A 13662-nucleotide genomic window follows, 5' to 3' on the forward strand; every position below is an offset into this window, starting at 1 on the left:
CATGGACCTACCACCCTCTGAGTGAAGTAGTTCCTCCTCATCTCAGTTTTGAAAGAGCAGCCCCTTATTCTAAGACTATGCCCCCTAGTTCTAGTTTCACCCATCATCGGGAACATCTTCCCTGCATCCACCCGATCCAACCCCTTCACAATCTTATATGTTTCAATAAGATCGCCTCTCATTCTTCTGAACTCCAATGAGTAGAGTCCCAATCTACTCAACCTCTCCTCATATGTCCATCCCCTCATCCCCGGGGATATGTTTGTATATGTCAGCCAAATCGCTGTGAAATGTACAGACCTGGGAGTTTTTATTTGTACTTGGCATGTGGGTAACACTGGTGAAATTGCATTTATTGTCCATCAAAGGTGGGCCTTCATAGCAATTGCTTTTTTTAAGACTGAATGGCTGGCTAGGCCACTTCGACGGGCATAAAGAGTCAACCACCTGATTTGGGACCGAAGTCACATGTAGGCCAGACTGGTAGGTGTGGCAGGTCCCCCTCCATGAAGAACATTCGTGAACCAGTCGGCTTTTCACAACAATCCAGCAGCTGCCAGGGTCACTTTTTTTCTGGTACCAAGCCCACAAATTACCAGAAGTATCGCATTCACTTTCATAACTCGCCATGGTGGGATTTGAATCCATGACCTCTTTTTGTTGTCATGCTGTTTATGGGTTTACTGAGGTTTCAGAGTAATGAATTTTCGCTCCATGTGCTGTTTATGAGACATAAGAACATAAGAAGTAGGAGCAGGAGTAGGCCATACGGCCCCTCAGGCCTGCTCTGCCATTCAATAGGATCATGGCTGATCCGAACCTAGACTCACGTCCACTTCCCTGCCCTCTCCCCGTAACCCCTAATTCCCTTATCAGCTAGGAAACTGTCTATCTCCGTTTTAAATTTATTTAATGTCGCAGCTTCCACAGCTCTCTGAGGTAGCAATTTCCATAGATTTATTACCCTCTGAGTGAAGAAGTTTCTCCTCATCTCAGTTTTGAAACAGCAGCCCCTTATTCTAAGATTATGTCCCCTAGTTCTAGTCTCACCCATCAGTGGAAACATCCTCCCCACATCCACCCGATCAAGCCCCCTCACAATCTTATATGTTTCGATAAGATCGCCTCTCATTCTTCTGAATTCCAATGAGTAGAGGCCCAACCTACTCAACCTTTCCTCATAAGTCAACCCCCTCATCTCCAGAATCAACCAAGTGAACCTTCTCTGAACTGCCTCGAGAGCAAGTATATCTTTTCTTAAATATGGAAACCAAAACTGTACGCAGTATTCCAGGTGTGGCCTCACCAGTACCCTGTATAACTGAAGCAAGGCTTCCCTGCTTTTATACTCCATTCACCTTGCAATAAAAGCCAAGATTCTATTGGCCTTCCTGATACTAACCTTCTGTGTTTCATGCACCAGGACCCCCAGATCCCTTTGTACTGTAGCACTTTGCAGTTTCTTTCCATTTAGATAATAACTTGCTCTTTGATTTTTTCTGCCAAAGTGCATAACCTCACACTTTCCAACATTATATTCCATCTGCCAAATTTCTGCCCACTCACTTAGCCTGTCTATGTCCTTTTGCAGGTTTTTTATGTCCTCCTCACTCACTGCTTTCCCTCCCATCTTTGTATCATCGGCAAACTTGGATACGTTGCACATGGTCCCCTCCTCCAAATCGTTAATATAGATTGTAAAGAGTTGGGGTCCCAGCACTGACCCCTGCGGAACACCACTAGTTACTGATTGCCAACCCGAGAATGAACCATTTATCCCCACTCTCTGTTTTCTGTTAGATAGCCAATCTTCCACCCATGCCAGTATATTACCCCCAATCCCATGATTTTTTATCTTGTGCAGTAATCTTTTGTGCGCAAATTGGCTGCCATGTGTCCTAGATTAAAATAGTGACTACACTTCCAAAGTACTTCATTGGCTGTAAAGCACTTTGGGATGTCCTGAGGTCGAGAAAGGCGCTATATAAATGCAAGCTCTTTCTTTCTTTCTCTGGGTTGCTAGTCCAGGACCATAACCACTAGGCTCAAAAAGAGCCCCGGTGTGTGCTGAGGCAGCTGAAGTTAGTTAGGCAGTAATGTGGGTGCTGCAAAGGGACTAGGGGTAAAAATTGGGTAGTGCTATCTTCGCTAATTTTAGCGCCCCGAGAAAGTTAGCGCCCCCGTGGCCGATTTTCCCAGGTAGCGCCCCGAAAGGGCGCTGTGAGCCAATATTGCAGCGCTACATGGCGTTGCAGCATGTCACGCCATGGTACTGCAGGCCTTCCTCCACTTATTAAAGGGGAAGGGCCTGGCGCAGCACGTCCTGGCACCCAGCTGGGCCACCAGGGATCAGGAGTGCCGGCAAATGGAGAGCAGCCGACACCTCACGGGGGGGCTTCACTGGGGCCGGGGACAGCAACAGAGGCAGGTGCTGGCAGACGGCCAGCAACAAAAATGGCCACCCGCCACCTCCCCTTTAACTAGCGCCGCCCTGGCCGCAGGTAGGCCCCCCTGACCCCGGCGGACATAGCATCCGGCAGTAAGTTGGGGGGCGCCACCCAAAATACAGCCAGGGCGCGAGTGGGGCGCTGCGCATGGTGATGACGTCATCGCCGGCGGCGCAGTGCCGCACTAACGGTTAGCTCCACCGCTAACCTCCCGCTGAATTTCATGAGAGGTGTTAGCGGCGCTGTGCCCAGGCACTAGTTGAATTGCACCCCGTTAGCGCCCTCTTAGGGAGCTAACGGGAGGTGCAAATCAACCGAATTTAGCCCCCTAAAATTCAGTCTGGTTTCTCACTGATTGCTATCCAGTGACCTCTGCTGGAAGTGAGCATGTAGCAGGGATGTCAGGTGGAGACAGGATTGAGTTGAGCTTTGATGCTCTGTATGCTTGGAATACCTGCTGTCTCGGTGTTTTGGTTGAGCTACCAGAGGGTTGCTGGTGCCCATGGAACCAAATCTAGCACGAGTCATTGACTTGAGGAGAGGAGAGGAGAAAAGAAGGTACTAAATCTGATGAAGTTATATTGCAGATTCTGTATCAATTCAATGAAAAATGTGCCTTCGTTTTTAGTAGAGGAAGCAGTTGTCTAGTAATTAGCAAGTTGTATCTGTGAAGTATGCCGCAACATTAGTGATTTTACGGTAATAATCGAAGAATGTGGAGCAATAATTCATTATTCTGAAACTTCAGCAAATCCATCAACATCAGAGAGACTTTGTCTGGGTTTTGGTGTCAGGATATCTAATGCCATTGTGATGGAAACAAAGCTTCATTATGCTTCAAAATTTCTCTATTGTCTTTTTTTATCTGATTTTAAACGGACCAGATACAGGAAACTTTGGTTTATCCGGAGGTTAACTGTCCAGAATGCTCGATCCACCGGCAAAATTCAGGAGTCGGTTCAGTAAGTTTTTTTTTCTTTTCGTTGCTTTTTTTTCACCAGTCAGGCTCTGCAAGGTCTAGCTAAAGCTGTTGCTTAGCTACAGAGACGCTTGCAAGCTACGGCCGACTATTTAGAAGCTGTTGCTAAGCAACAGGGTTTGTTGCTAGATACGGAGCTCAAGCTCTGTATGTTTTAACATTACCGCTGGTTTGTCCGGCAGTTTTGATGGGACGGCAACAGCTCGGTCCCGTCGGTGCCGGATATCACAAAGTTTCCTGTATATTCAAATTAGAAGTTGGCTTCAAAAACCTGCAGCTGAGATAGAGAGTTGCGGCTGTGCGTGCAGGCAGCCTGTTTAATATATAAGTCAACCAAGATGTAGTAGTTTTGTTGCCATTTCTATTGACAGACAATGGCCCAGAAATTCGGGTCTCCACGGGTGAGTACGCACGGGGTACTCACCCGTAGGCCCAATGGAAGTGCCAGTTTCCTGCATGCACTGCGCATGCGCGGGAAACCGGCACTTCCGTTCCCCTGAAAGAAGGGGTTCAGAGTTTGAATGCATGCGCAGGAGAGGCAGTGTGTGTGCATCGAACTTGCATTTTTTTTGCAGGTTTTCCCGGGAGGGTAAGTCTCCAGAAATTACACATTTAAAAAGCAGTCATAAGGCCTGCTTTTTACAAGTAAGTGGTGAATTAATTAAAGTTAAAACATTTTTTCCACAGGTTTATTATTTTTAAATACTTTAAAGAAAGGTAAGTTTATTTTTAGCCCCGTTAGATAATAAAATTACTTTTTCAAAAATTTAAATTGTTTAAAATAGTTATTTCATGTAATTTATAGTTTATTTAAAAAATGTGATGGTTTTTTAAAAATTTATTTGAAGATTTAGTGATGTTTTGGGGCTCGTAGTATTTCTAAGTTTGACAGCACTTCCTGTCAAACTTATGAATGAAGCATTCCCTGCTCTGATTGGCTCCCCATGGCCCACGTGATCCCAGGGGACGCATCGAACTAACTGCACCCCTGGGATGTGCAAGCACTGCGCGCCGGCAGTTGGAGCAGGCCCAGGATCGGAATTCCACGGGGGCCCACAGCTCAACGGCTGGCGCGCAAGGTAAGTGCAGGTCGGGGGCTTACACCCGCGGGAAGCCCCCGACCCGAATTTCTGGGCCATTAGCCATTCTGTAAACTCCAACTACTGACCCTCACACCCTAAGAATGGTTTCTGTTACTGTCAGGCGTGAAAAGCAAACAGACTATGAAATGGCCAGGAGATTATTGTTTGCACTTTAATTTACTTTTTAATGTTAGAAATGGTTAATTGCCTGACGATTGAGAAGATTCCATTATTCTTGTGCTTTGACGAGGAGGTGAATGAGAGTGTGGAGGAGGAGCGGATGGAAGCTAGGCGATTGTGGCATCATGCATGCAGGCAGCGCCCGATCCATAGGTATCCACCCTACAGGGGCTACAGATGGATGTCTCAGCTGGATTTTTCTTATAGGCTGTGCTTCACCTGGGATACAGCAACTGAGGTACTGAACTGTTGGAACCTGACCTGCAGCCTAATTCCATCACAGACATTGCCTTGTCGGTGGCTGTAAAGATGTCAACAGCACAACATTTTTATGCATCTGGATATTTCCAAATGGCCTCTAGTGACATTAGTCACATCAGTCAATCAGCAGGGCATCAGTGCATTACACAGTTAACTGATGCCCTGCTCAGATAGGCCTCTGACATCATAAACTACTCCCATAGACCCAGCAAAGTAGAGGAGGACAATCAATTTCTTCAGAGTGCCTGTATTCCCTGAATTGCAGGGTGCCATATTAATGTCACCCATGTGCCAATAAATGTCCCATCTGAGAGGACCATCAGTTTCACCAACAAGAAGGGAATTCATTGCCTGTAGGTGCTAGGCACCTCATCCTGCACGTCAATGCATGCTACCCGGGAGGCAGCCATGATGGTTTTATTTACAAGCAATCCAGGATACCTGCACTGCTCAGCTAGAGCAATGTGTTAGGATGGCTGATAGGAGGCCAGAGGTACCTGATTCAGCCATGGCTGATGACTCCTTTCCACCATTTGAGGACAGAGACTGAAAACAAGTACAATGAAGCATTAAGTGCTACAAGAATAATGTTTGAGAAGACAATCGGGATTCTCAAGTCCCATTTCTCTTAACTGGGTAGGTCGGGGGAACCCTACAGTACAATCTACTGGCCTAAACATCCACCGCCTCTACCATCAATGCACTGTAGCTGCAGTGTGTCCTATCTACAAGATACACTTCAGAAACTCATCAAGGGTTGTTCAGTAGCACCTCCCAAACTCGCAAGCTCCACCACATGGCAGCAGGTGCATGGAAAATCCACCACCTCCAAGTTCTCCTCCAAGTCACACATCATCCCGACTTAGAAATATATTGCCGTTCCTTCATCATCGCTCAGTCAAAATCATAGAACTATCTACCTAACAGCACTGTGGAAGTACCTTCACCACATGGACTGCAGCGGTTCAAGAAGAAGGCCCACCACCACCTTCTCAAGGGCGACTAGGGATGGGCAGTAAATTATGGCATTGCCAGCAACGCCCACATCCCGAGAATGAATAAAAAAAAGCGAGGGTTTAAAGAATTATGGTGGCTTTCTGCTTCCTCCATAATTTGGCCACTATGAAGGGATAGGGTATTCCATCTGCAGAAGGTAAAGGAGAAGAAGGTGGAGACACCCAACTCCCTGATGATGCTCAGGAAAGAGAGAAGGTGGTTCATGGTCTCTGCAACTTATCCACTATCTGCAACATATGAAAGGAGACTGTCCCCACTGCCTGCACCTAAGATCCATGCTCCTTTAAAGACTGGGCCCCTGAGATTTTGGATCCTTAGCCAAAGGCAATCAGTTCCTTCCCTCTGTGGTCAGGTGACAGCAGGATCACATAGGTGGGCATTTCTCCGCCTTTCTAGGCTTATACATGAAGAAAGTCCGCTTACAGTCAATGGCTGGAGAATCGTGGGCAGCGGGTCTGTGATTTCTCAATAGATGGGGCCAGTGGGCAAGGCTCCACAGCGGCAGCACATCTGGAAAATCAGCACTAAGATTTTCATGCATAGATGTATAACCTGACGGCCCTTGAAACGTCCCTCAGAAATGGTTTCTTCCAGTTGCTGGTTACCAGTGGATTAAGAGCACTAACTGCTAGTAATTGTTAACTCCCCTGCTTGCATGGGTAAAAATCTTCCCAATTGGCCAGGCCTGATCTGGAGGGGAAATGCATTTGAAAGTGATGAAGGCACTGTCATCTGGGATATTACGGAGTCAACATGCCAGAACATTCAGTGAACTGGAGCAGGGTCCAGGGTCAAGGGCTTGTTTTGGGAGGGGATGTGTGAGAGAGTGCTGTTTTCAAACCCAGTGAACTCTCACTATAAGCTCTCCAATCAGGCATAATCTCTGACCCAATGAGTGGACTCTGAGCCTTTGGCACAGTGCCATACCAGCACACTGTGGTGGATGAACATCAGAACCCACTGGCTGTATACCAGGTTCATTGAGTACCATGTTCACACTCAATGACACAAGAGTCCCAGATACTGATGCTGAAACTAGACATCTCTGTTTAACAACAATTACAACAACATCCGCCTCTCACGCAGAAGACCATCGTAGAGTGATCTTCAAGGTGAAGAATAGGACACCCAACTGGACATGGGAAATTAAAGTGTGCTGAAAGATTAAGGCCTAGAAATTCAGTGGGCTGCGCCACCCATTAGCGCCCAAAGAGGGCACTTAGTGGGTTTTGCGCCACTGACCACGCCTCCCGCTAAATTTAGCAGGACGCTAATGGCGGCGCTAGCCGTTAGCGCTGCGCTGCCACCGATGACATCATCGGTGTGCGCAGCACCCCGCTACCGCCCCGATCGCGAAATTTGGTAGCGCCCCCTGCTTTAACGCCGGTCGCAATTTGCGACCGGTTCAGGGGGGCCTACCTGCGGCGGTAGAGGCGCGGAGGTGCGAGCCGGCCACTTTATTTGCTGGCCGCCTGCCAGCACCTCTTCGCACCGCCGTTCCTGGCCTCCTGAGCACCCCCCCCCCACCGTGTTGTGCTGGCTGTGTCCCAAGAGCCCAGCACTTCTCCTCGGTGCCGGGCTCTTTTGCCGGCACTCGCGATCGCCGATCGCGCTGCAGCAGGCCCCTCCCCTTTAAGAAGGGGAGGAAGGTCAGCAGTACCGCAGTGCACCATGCCGCAGCGTGTGGCGCTGCGGCACGTTGCGCTGTGATTTTCAGTTGCAGCGCCCCAAGAGGGATGCGGGGCACCTCGAGTAGCGCTGCGCTTCCGTCTGGGGCGCTGAAACTGAATTTCCGGCGGGCGTTCGCGACTCCTTCCAGGGCGGTACTTCCAGCGCCTTGGCAGAAACGGGGCGCCAGTGAATTTCTAGGCCTAAGGCTTTTAAGAATACAGGGAGCTAGATAGCATGGCAAACTAGTTTTGAGTGAGAATTCCAAAGAGCAGCTTTACGGTGTCTGAGAGATTGTTTTCCAATGATGGAATGGAGGAGCTAGAACAGTAGAGTTGGAGGAGCAGAGGGTGCAGCCTGGGACATACAGTGGAAGTATAGATCGCTCAGTAAAAGTGGAACAAGGCCATGGAAGGACTGTGAACGATGACAAGGACCTTGTTGTTGTGCAGAACAGACCTCAGACTGCAAGGTTCTTGGTTAGCTAAAGTTTGTGAAGAACGATGGGGGAGACAAAGCAATGAGAAAAGCATTCCAGAAATCAATCCTCCACGTGATGAAAGTATGAATTGAGGTTTCAGCACCAGAGGGAGAGAGGTACAATCTGGTGGTGGAAAATGCTGCCTTACTGATTGACTAGATATGGGGTTAAATAGATCTGTTCAGGACTAAGCAGAACACCAAGACTGCATATCACCTGATTCCGTGGGAAACAGATGTCATTAGGGGAGATGTAAAGAAAGAAAGATTTGCATTTATATGGCTCCTTTCACAACCTCAGGACATTCAAAGTGCTTTACAGCCAATGAGGTACTTTTAAAGCAATTGCAAAATACTGCGGATGCTGGAAATCCGAAGTAACAACAGAAAACACTGGAAAAACTCAACAGGCCAGGCAACATCCGTGGAGAGAGAAACAGAGTTAACGTTTCAGGTCAAAACCCTTCTTCAGAACTGAGAAAAAAGCAGGAAATGAAACAGATTAAAAGGCCAGTTTGGGGGCTGGGAAATGGGGGGGATGAAAGAACAAAAGGGAAGTTCTGTGAGAGGTGAGGAGACATTAAGAGACATTCAAGACGAGACGAGATGGTAATAGGACAGGTAAAGAGACAAAGGATGGCTCTAGATGAAGTGTGAAATGCGCTGGCAGAATGAAAGACAGCTGCCATGTGGGAGAGAAAAAAAAAGGGAAAAGGCACAAACCAAAAGTGTGGATAAAGAATATAAAAATATAATAGGGGCCGAGGTTATGATCTGAAATTGTTGAACTCAAGATTGAGTCCGGAAGGCTGTAAAGTGCCTAATCGGAAGATGAGGTGCTGTTCCTCGAGTTTACGCTGAGCTTCCGTGGAACTTTTGAAGTGTCATCACTTCAATTGTAAGGTAATAGAGGTGTTCAAAATGTTGAAGTGTTTTGATAGAGTAAATAAGGAGAAACCATTTTCACTGACAGGAGGGTCGGTAACCAGAGAATACAGATTTAAGATCATTGGCAAAAGAACCAGAAGGGAGATGAGTTTTTTTACGCAGCGAGTTGTTGTGATCTGGAACGCGTTGCCTGAAATGGTGGTGGAAGCAGATTCAATAGGAAACTTTCAAATGGGAATAGGAGCAACACTTGAAAAAGGAAATATTTGCAGTGCTACGGGGAATGAGCTGGGGAGTGGGGCTAATTGGATAGCTCTTTCAGAGAGCCGGCACAGGTTAGATGTGAGTGAGGGTTAATCCTGGACCTCGTCCAATGTGTGAGTGAGGATTAATCCGAGAGAACTCCTTTCTTATTCTTCAAAATGTGCCATGAGATCCTATGGGGGAAAAATTGAGTCGCGTCCCCTCTGAGGCGCTAACTTTGCCAGGGCGTTACTTTTAGCACTCCGGAGAAATTAGCACCCCTGCAGCCGAAATTGAGTGGTAGCACCCCAAGAGGGAAGTGGGGCAGTACTAGAAGCACCCCGCCTCCCTCTTGGGGCGCTGCGAGGGAATATCGCGGTGCTACGTGCCGCGGTATTGCAGGCTTTCCTCCCCTTCTTAAAGGGGAGGGTCCTTGCACAGCGCGACCCGGGGCCCAGCTGGGCCCCCGGGGATTAGAGTGCCGGCAAAAGAGAAGTGCTGGGCTCATGGAGCGCAGCCAGCACTCCGCGGGGCGGGCAGGTCAGGAGGTCAAGGACGGGAGCGGAGGCAACACTGGCAGGCGGTCAGCAACACAAAAAGCCGCCCGGCACCTTGCCTTTAAATACCGCTGCCCCAGCCGCACGTAGGCCCCCCTGACCCCATCGGACATAACGTCCGGCGGTAAGTCAGGGGGCGCTACCGAAGATCACAGCGCCACGGGGCACTAACGGTTACCGCCGCCGCTAACCTCCTGGTGAATTTCGCAGGAGGCGTTGGCGGTGCCGCGCCCGGGCGCTAGTTGCTTTGCGCCCCCCGTTAGGGGAGGTGCAAAGCAACTGAATTTTTCCCCCTATATATCCAGCTGAGAGGGCATATGAGGCCTCGGTTTAACATCTTTTGCATAACTGGGCACCTCCAACAATGCAGCTCCCTTTTAGTACTGCACTGAACTGTCAACCACTGGATTATGTGCTCAAAGTCTCTGGACTTTGAGCCAAGAGCACACTGGGACAAGCCTGCAGTGGCAAGGCATTCCACCTTGTGGCCAGAGGGGAGGGAAATAGGAATGAATCACCCCAGACTAGCCTCATCAGTTAGAGATACAGTATCCCAGGAGCAGGTTGTCAAGTCTGTCTGGAAAAATGCACTGCACAGAATGGTAAGAAGTTAGTCAAGTATAGTAGAAGCACTTACAGGACATCCTACAGCACTTTACAGCCAATGGGGTACGTTTGAAGTGCAGTCACTGTTGTAATGTAGAAAACACAGCAGCCAATTTGTGCACAGCAAGCTCCCACAAACAGCAGTGTGATAATGACCAGCTAATCTGTTTGAGAGATGTTGGTTGAGGGGTAAATTTTAGCCAGGACACCAGGGAGAACTTTCCTACTCTTCTTAGAAATAGTGCCATGGGTCTTTTACATCCACCTGAGAGAGCAGACAGGGCCTCCAGTTTAACATCTATATCTGAAAGACAGTGTATTGTACTGGAGTGCCAGCATAGACTATGGGGGAAAAATTCAGTTGGTAGCGGCACCCGTTAGCGCCTTAAGAGGGCGCTAAGTGGGGCGCAAAGCAACTAGCGCCCGGGCGCGGCGATATCTGCGCCTCTCGCGAAATTGACTGGACATTTTGCAGCGGCGTTAAACAATACCGCCCGATCTCCTGCGCACGCAGATCTTGACGTCATTCGAGAGTGCAATGCCCTTGGGGCGCCCCGGACCGGAAATTGAGTGGCGCCCCCTCCTTTCCACCTGGCGCTACCAACGGCAGGTTGACTGGAGCGCTTCCCAGTCGCTGTGGGGCTGGGGGGGCGCTATTTAAAGGGGGCCTCTTCCTGGCTTTTGTGTGGTAGCCATTTTTGCACCACTCGTTCTGAGAGAGAGAGAGAGAGATTTTGAGAGAGACAAAGAGAGACTTCTGCACTGAGTCAACGCTGTCTGAGGTAGTTTTGGCTTCTGACCATAACTTTGCAGGTACTTTGCTTTTTGACCTTCATAACTTTGATTGCCCAGCTGCTATGGGGGCTGCAATGGATGGGAATGTCGTCCTTCTCCATCACATTCGGAGGGCACAGAGGCGCAGAGAGAGAGTGGCAATCATGGCCAGATGGAGGCGGGCCACCAGGTCTCGGTACAGGAGATCTTACCCTCCCAGGGTTTTTTGCCAACAGTTTTCCTACATTAATATGTCTGAGGAGCAGTGTTTATGAAGGCTGCGCTTCAGCAAGGAAGTGGTCACTGAGCTCTGCCACCTGCTTCAGCCAGATCTGCAGCCTCAACTGAGGAGCAGGACGTCTCTGTCAGTGGCAGTGAAGATAACAGTGGCTTTCAACTTTTATGCCACCGGCTCATTTCAATCAGCTACTGGGGACATCGCCAATATCTCCCAGTTCGCGGTGCATTGCTGTATCCATCAGGTAACAAATGCCCTCTTTAAAAGGAGACGAGAGTGCATCTCTTTCCCCATGACCCCGAACAAGCAGCAAGAACGCGCAACGGGCTTTGCGATGATAGCGGGCTTCCCCATGGTGCAGGGTGCCATTGACTGCACGCATGTGGCTTTGCGGGCACCGCAAGAGATTGCCGAGGATTTCCGCAACCAAAAGGGCTTCCATTTCTTAAACGTCCAGTTGGTCTGTGACCACAGACAGCTGATACTCGCTGTCAATGCCCACTTTCCTGGCAGCAGCCACGATGGCTTCATCCTGCTCCAGACTTCTGTGACAGACCTTTTCCAGGCACCACATCACCCAGGAGGTTGGCTTCTCGGGGACAAGGGATATCCTCTGTGCACCTAGTTGATGACACCGCTCCGTTCGCCCAGCAGCCCTGCTGAGCTACAATACGAGAGCCATCAAGCTACCAGGAACAGCATTGAGCACACAATCGGCGTGCTCAAGCAACGGTTCTGCTGTCTGGACCATTCTGGAGGAGCCCTGCAGTACTCGCCTGAGCGAGTCTCCCACTTTGTTGTTGTGCAATCCTCAGGACCCTGCCAATGCCACCAGGCATTGGAGCACCAGCAGAGGAGGAGGAGGAAGAGGAGGAGGAAGATGAGGAGGATGATCACCAGCAGCACCAAGGCGGGAGGAAGACACAAAGTGGAAGGGCCATCCGCTAAAGGCTCATAGCAAGTCGCTTCTAGGCCCCCTCTGAGGAAATGGCTTCTGCCATTCAAACAACCTGAATGAAACCATCCCGCAACCCCTAAGCCGGTCAAGGCAACAATGATTGCAAAGACCAAACATGTACATTTTGAACACAGACACTTCTTTATTTCACAAACTCTGTGTGTCTCATTTCCGCATGACAAAGTAATAGAAAGAAACACAAAAAAAAGCAGTCATTCACACAACTGGCTCTCACAACCTGGAGACAATGTCCAAAAGAGTTTCAAAAATTTGACCACGAACCTCGGCCTTCAATAAAACAATGAAAAACATTTTGCCACACCTCCTACTTTTTGCCCTTCGAGGGTGATCTGCTTCCCTTGCAAAATTCCCCCCTTCCCACCCTGCAACTCCTCCGTAATGGGACCCCAGTGGCTGGAGCAAGGCTGGGGGAAGGCTGCTGAGTGTCAGAAACTGAGACTGCAGATGTCCTTGAGGGACGGCCTGGACCAGCTCTGGGCTTGGAGGGCCCGGCTGCTGACTGCACCAACTCTGCATGGGCGGCAGCAGTCTGTCCTACAGGTGGTGGCAACTGCAGTGGAGAAGTGCCAGTGGTGGCAGCAGGAATGCTGTCATCTTGAGAGAGGACAGCAACTCCCTGCTCGACCGAAACACTGGCACTCCCACGGGGCAGCACTTCAGCATTTGAAGCAATCTGATGGAGCACAGATTGCTGGCCTGCTGCGGCGTGGTGAGAGCCCCGGGGAAATCTGCCTGATCCAGCGAGGGTGGCAGCAGTCAGTGCTCGTGTGGCCTCAATCTGCATCTGCATGAGACCAGCCACTGACTGCATTGCAGCACTAAGCATTTGCATGGCAGCCGGCTGTGCTACAGCGAAGTGCTCCACACTCCTTGCCAGTAATTCAATGGATTCGGGCAACCTTGCCACTGCAGCCATGAGCTCAGTGTGCCTTTGCTCCTCCTTGGCGCTCATTTCAGCGAGGACCCGCTCCTCCTCTGCGTCTAGTGCAGCAGAACTCAAAGCCATACTCTCCCTCCGGGGAGAAGGCCCCCGAGCTTCCCTGCCCCCATCACGTTGCTGCAGCCCGCTGGGTCCTGGAGCTTCTCCCCTCCAGGGAAGGCGTGTTCCCAGTGTGGGCATGGGCTGCCTTGGTAGAGGATGGCGCTGATGGTCCGGCTTCCTCTTCCTCCTTGCCTTCAGCTTCGCTCTCACTGGCAGCTTGAGGGCCCATCTCATCACTTGGTGAATCACCATCTGAAAGCAGGGAGGTACAAGAGTGGCTT

This window comes from Somniosus microcephalus, chromosome 13, assembly GCF_052327205.1.
Source record: "Somniosus microcephalus isolate GS21.2 chromosome 13, FLI_Smic_1.0, whole genome shotgun sequence".
Classification (NCBI taxonomy): domain Eukaryota; kingdom Metazoa; phylum Chordata; class Chondrichthyes; order Squaliformes; family Somniosidae; genus Somniosus; species Somniosus microcephalus.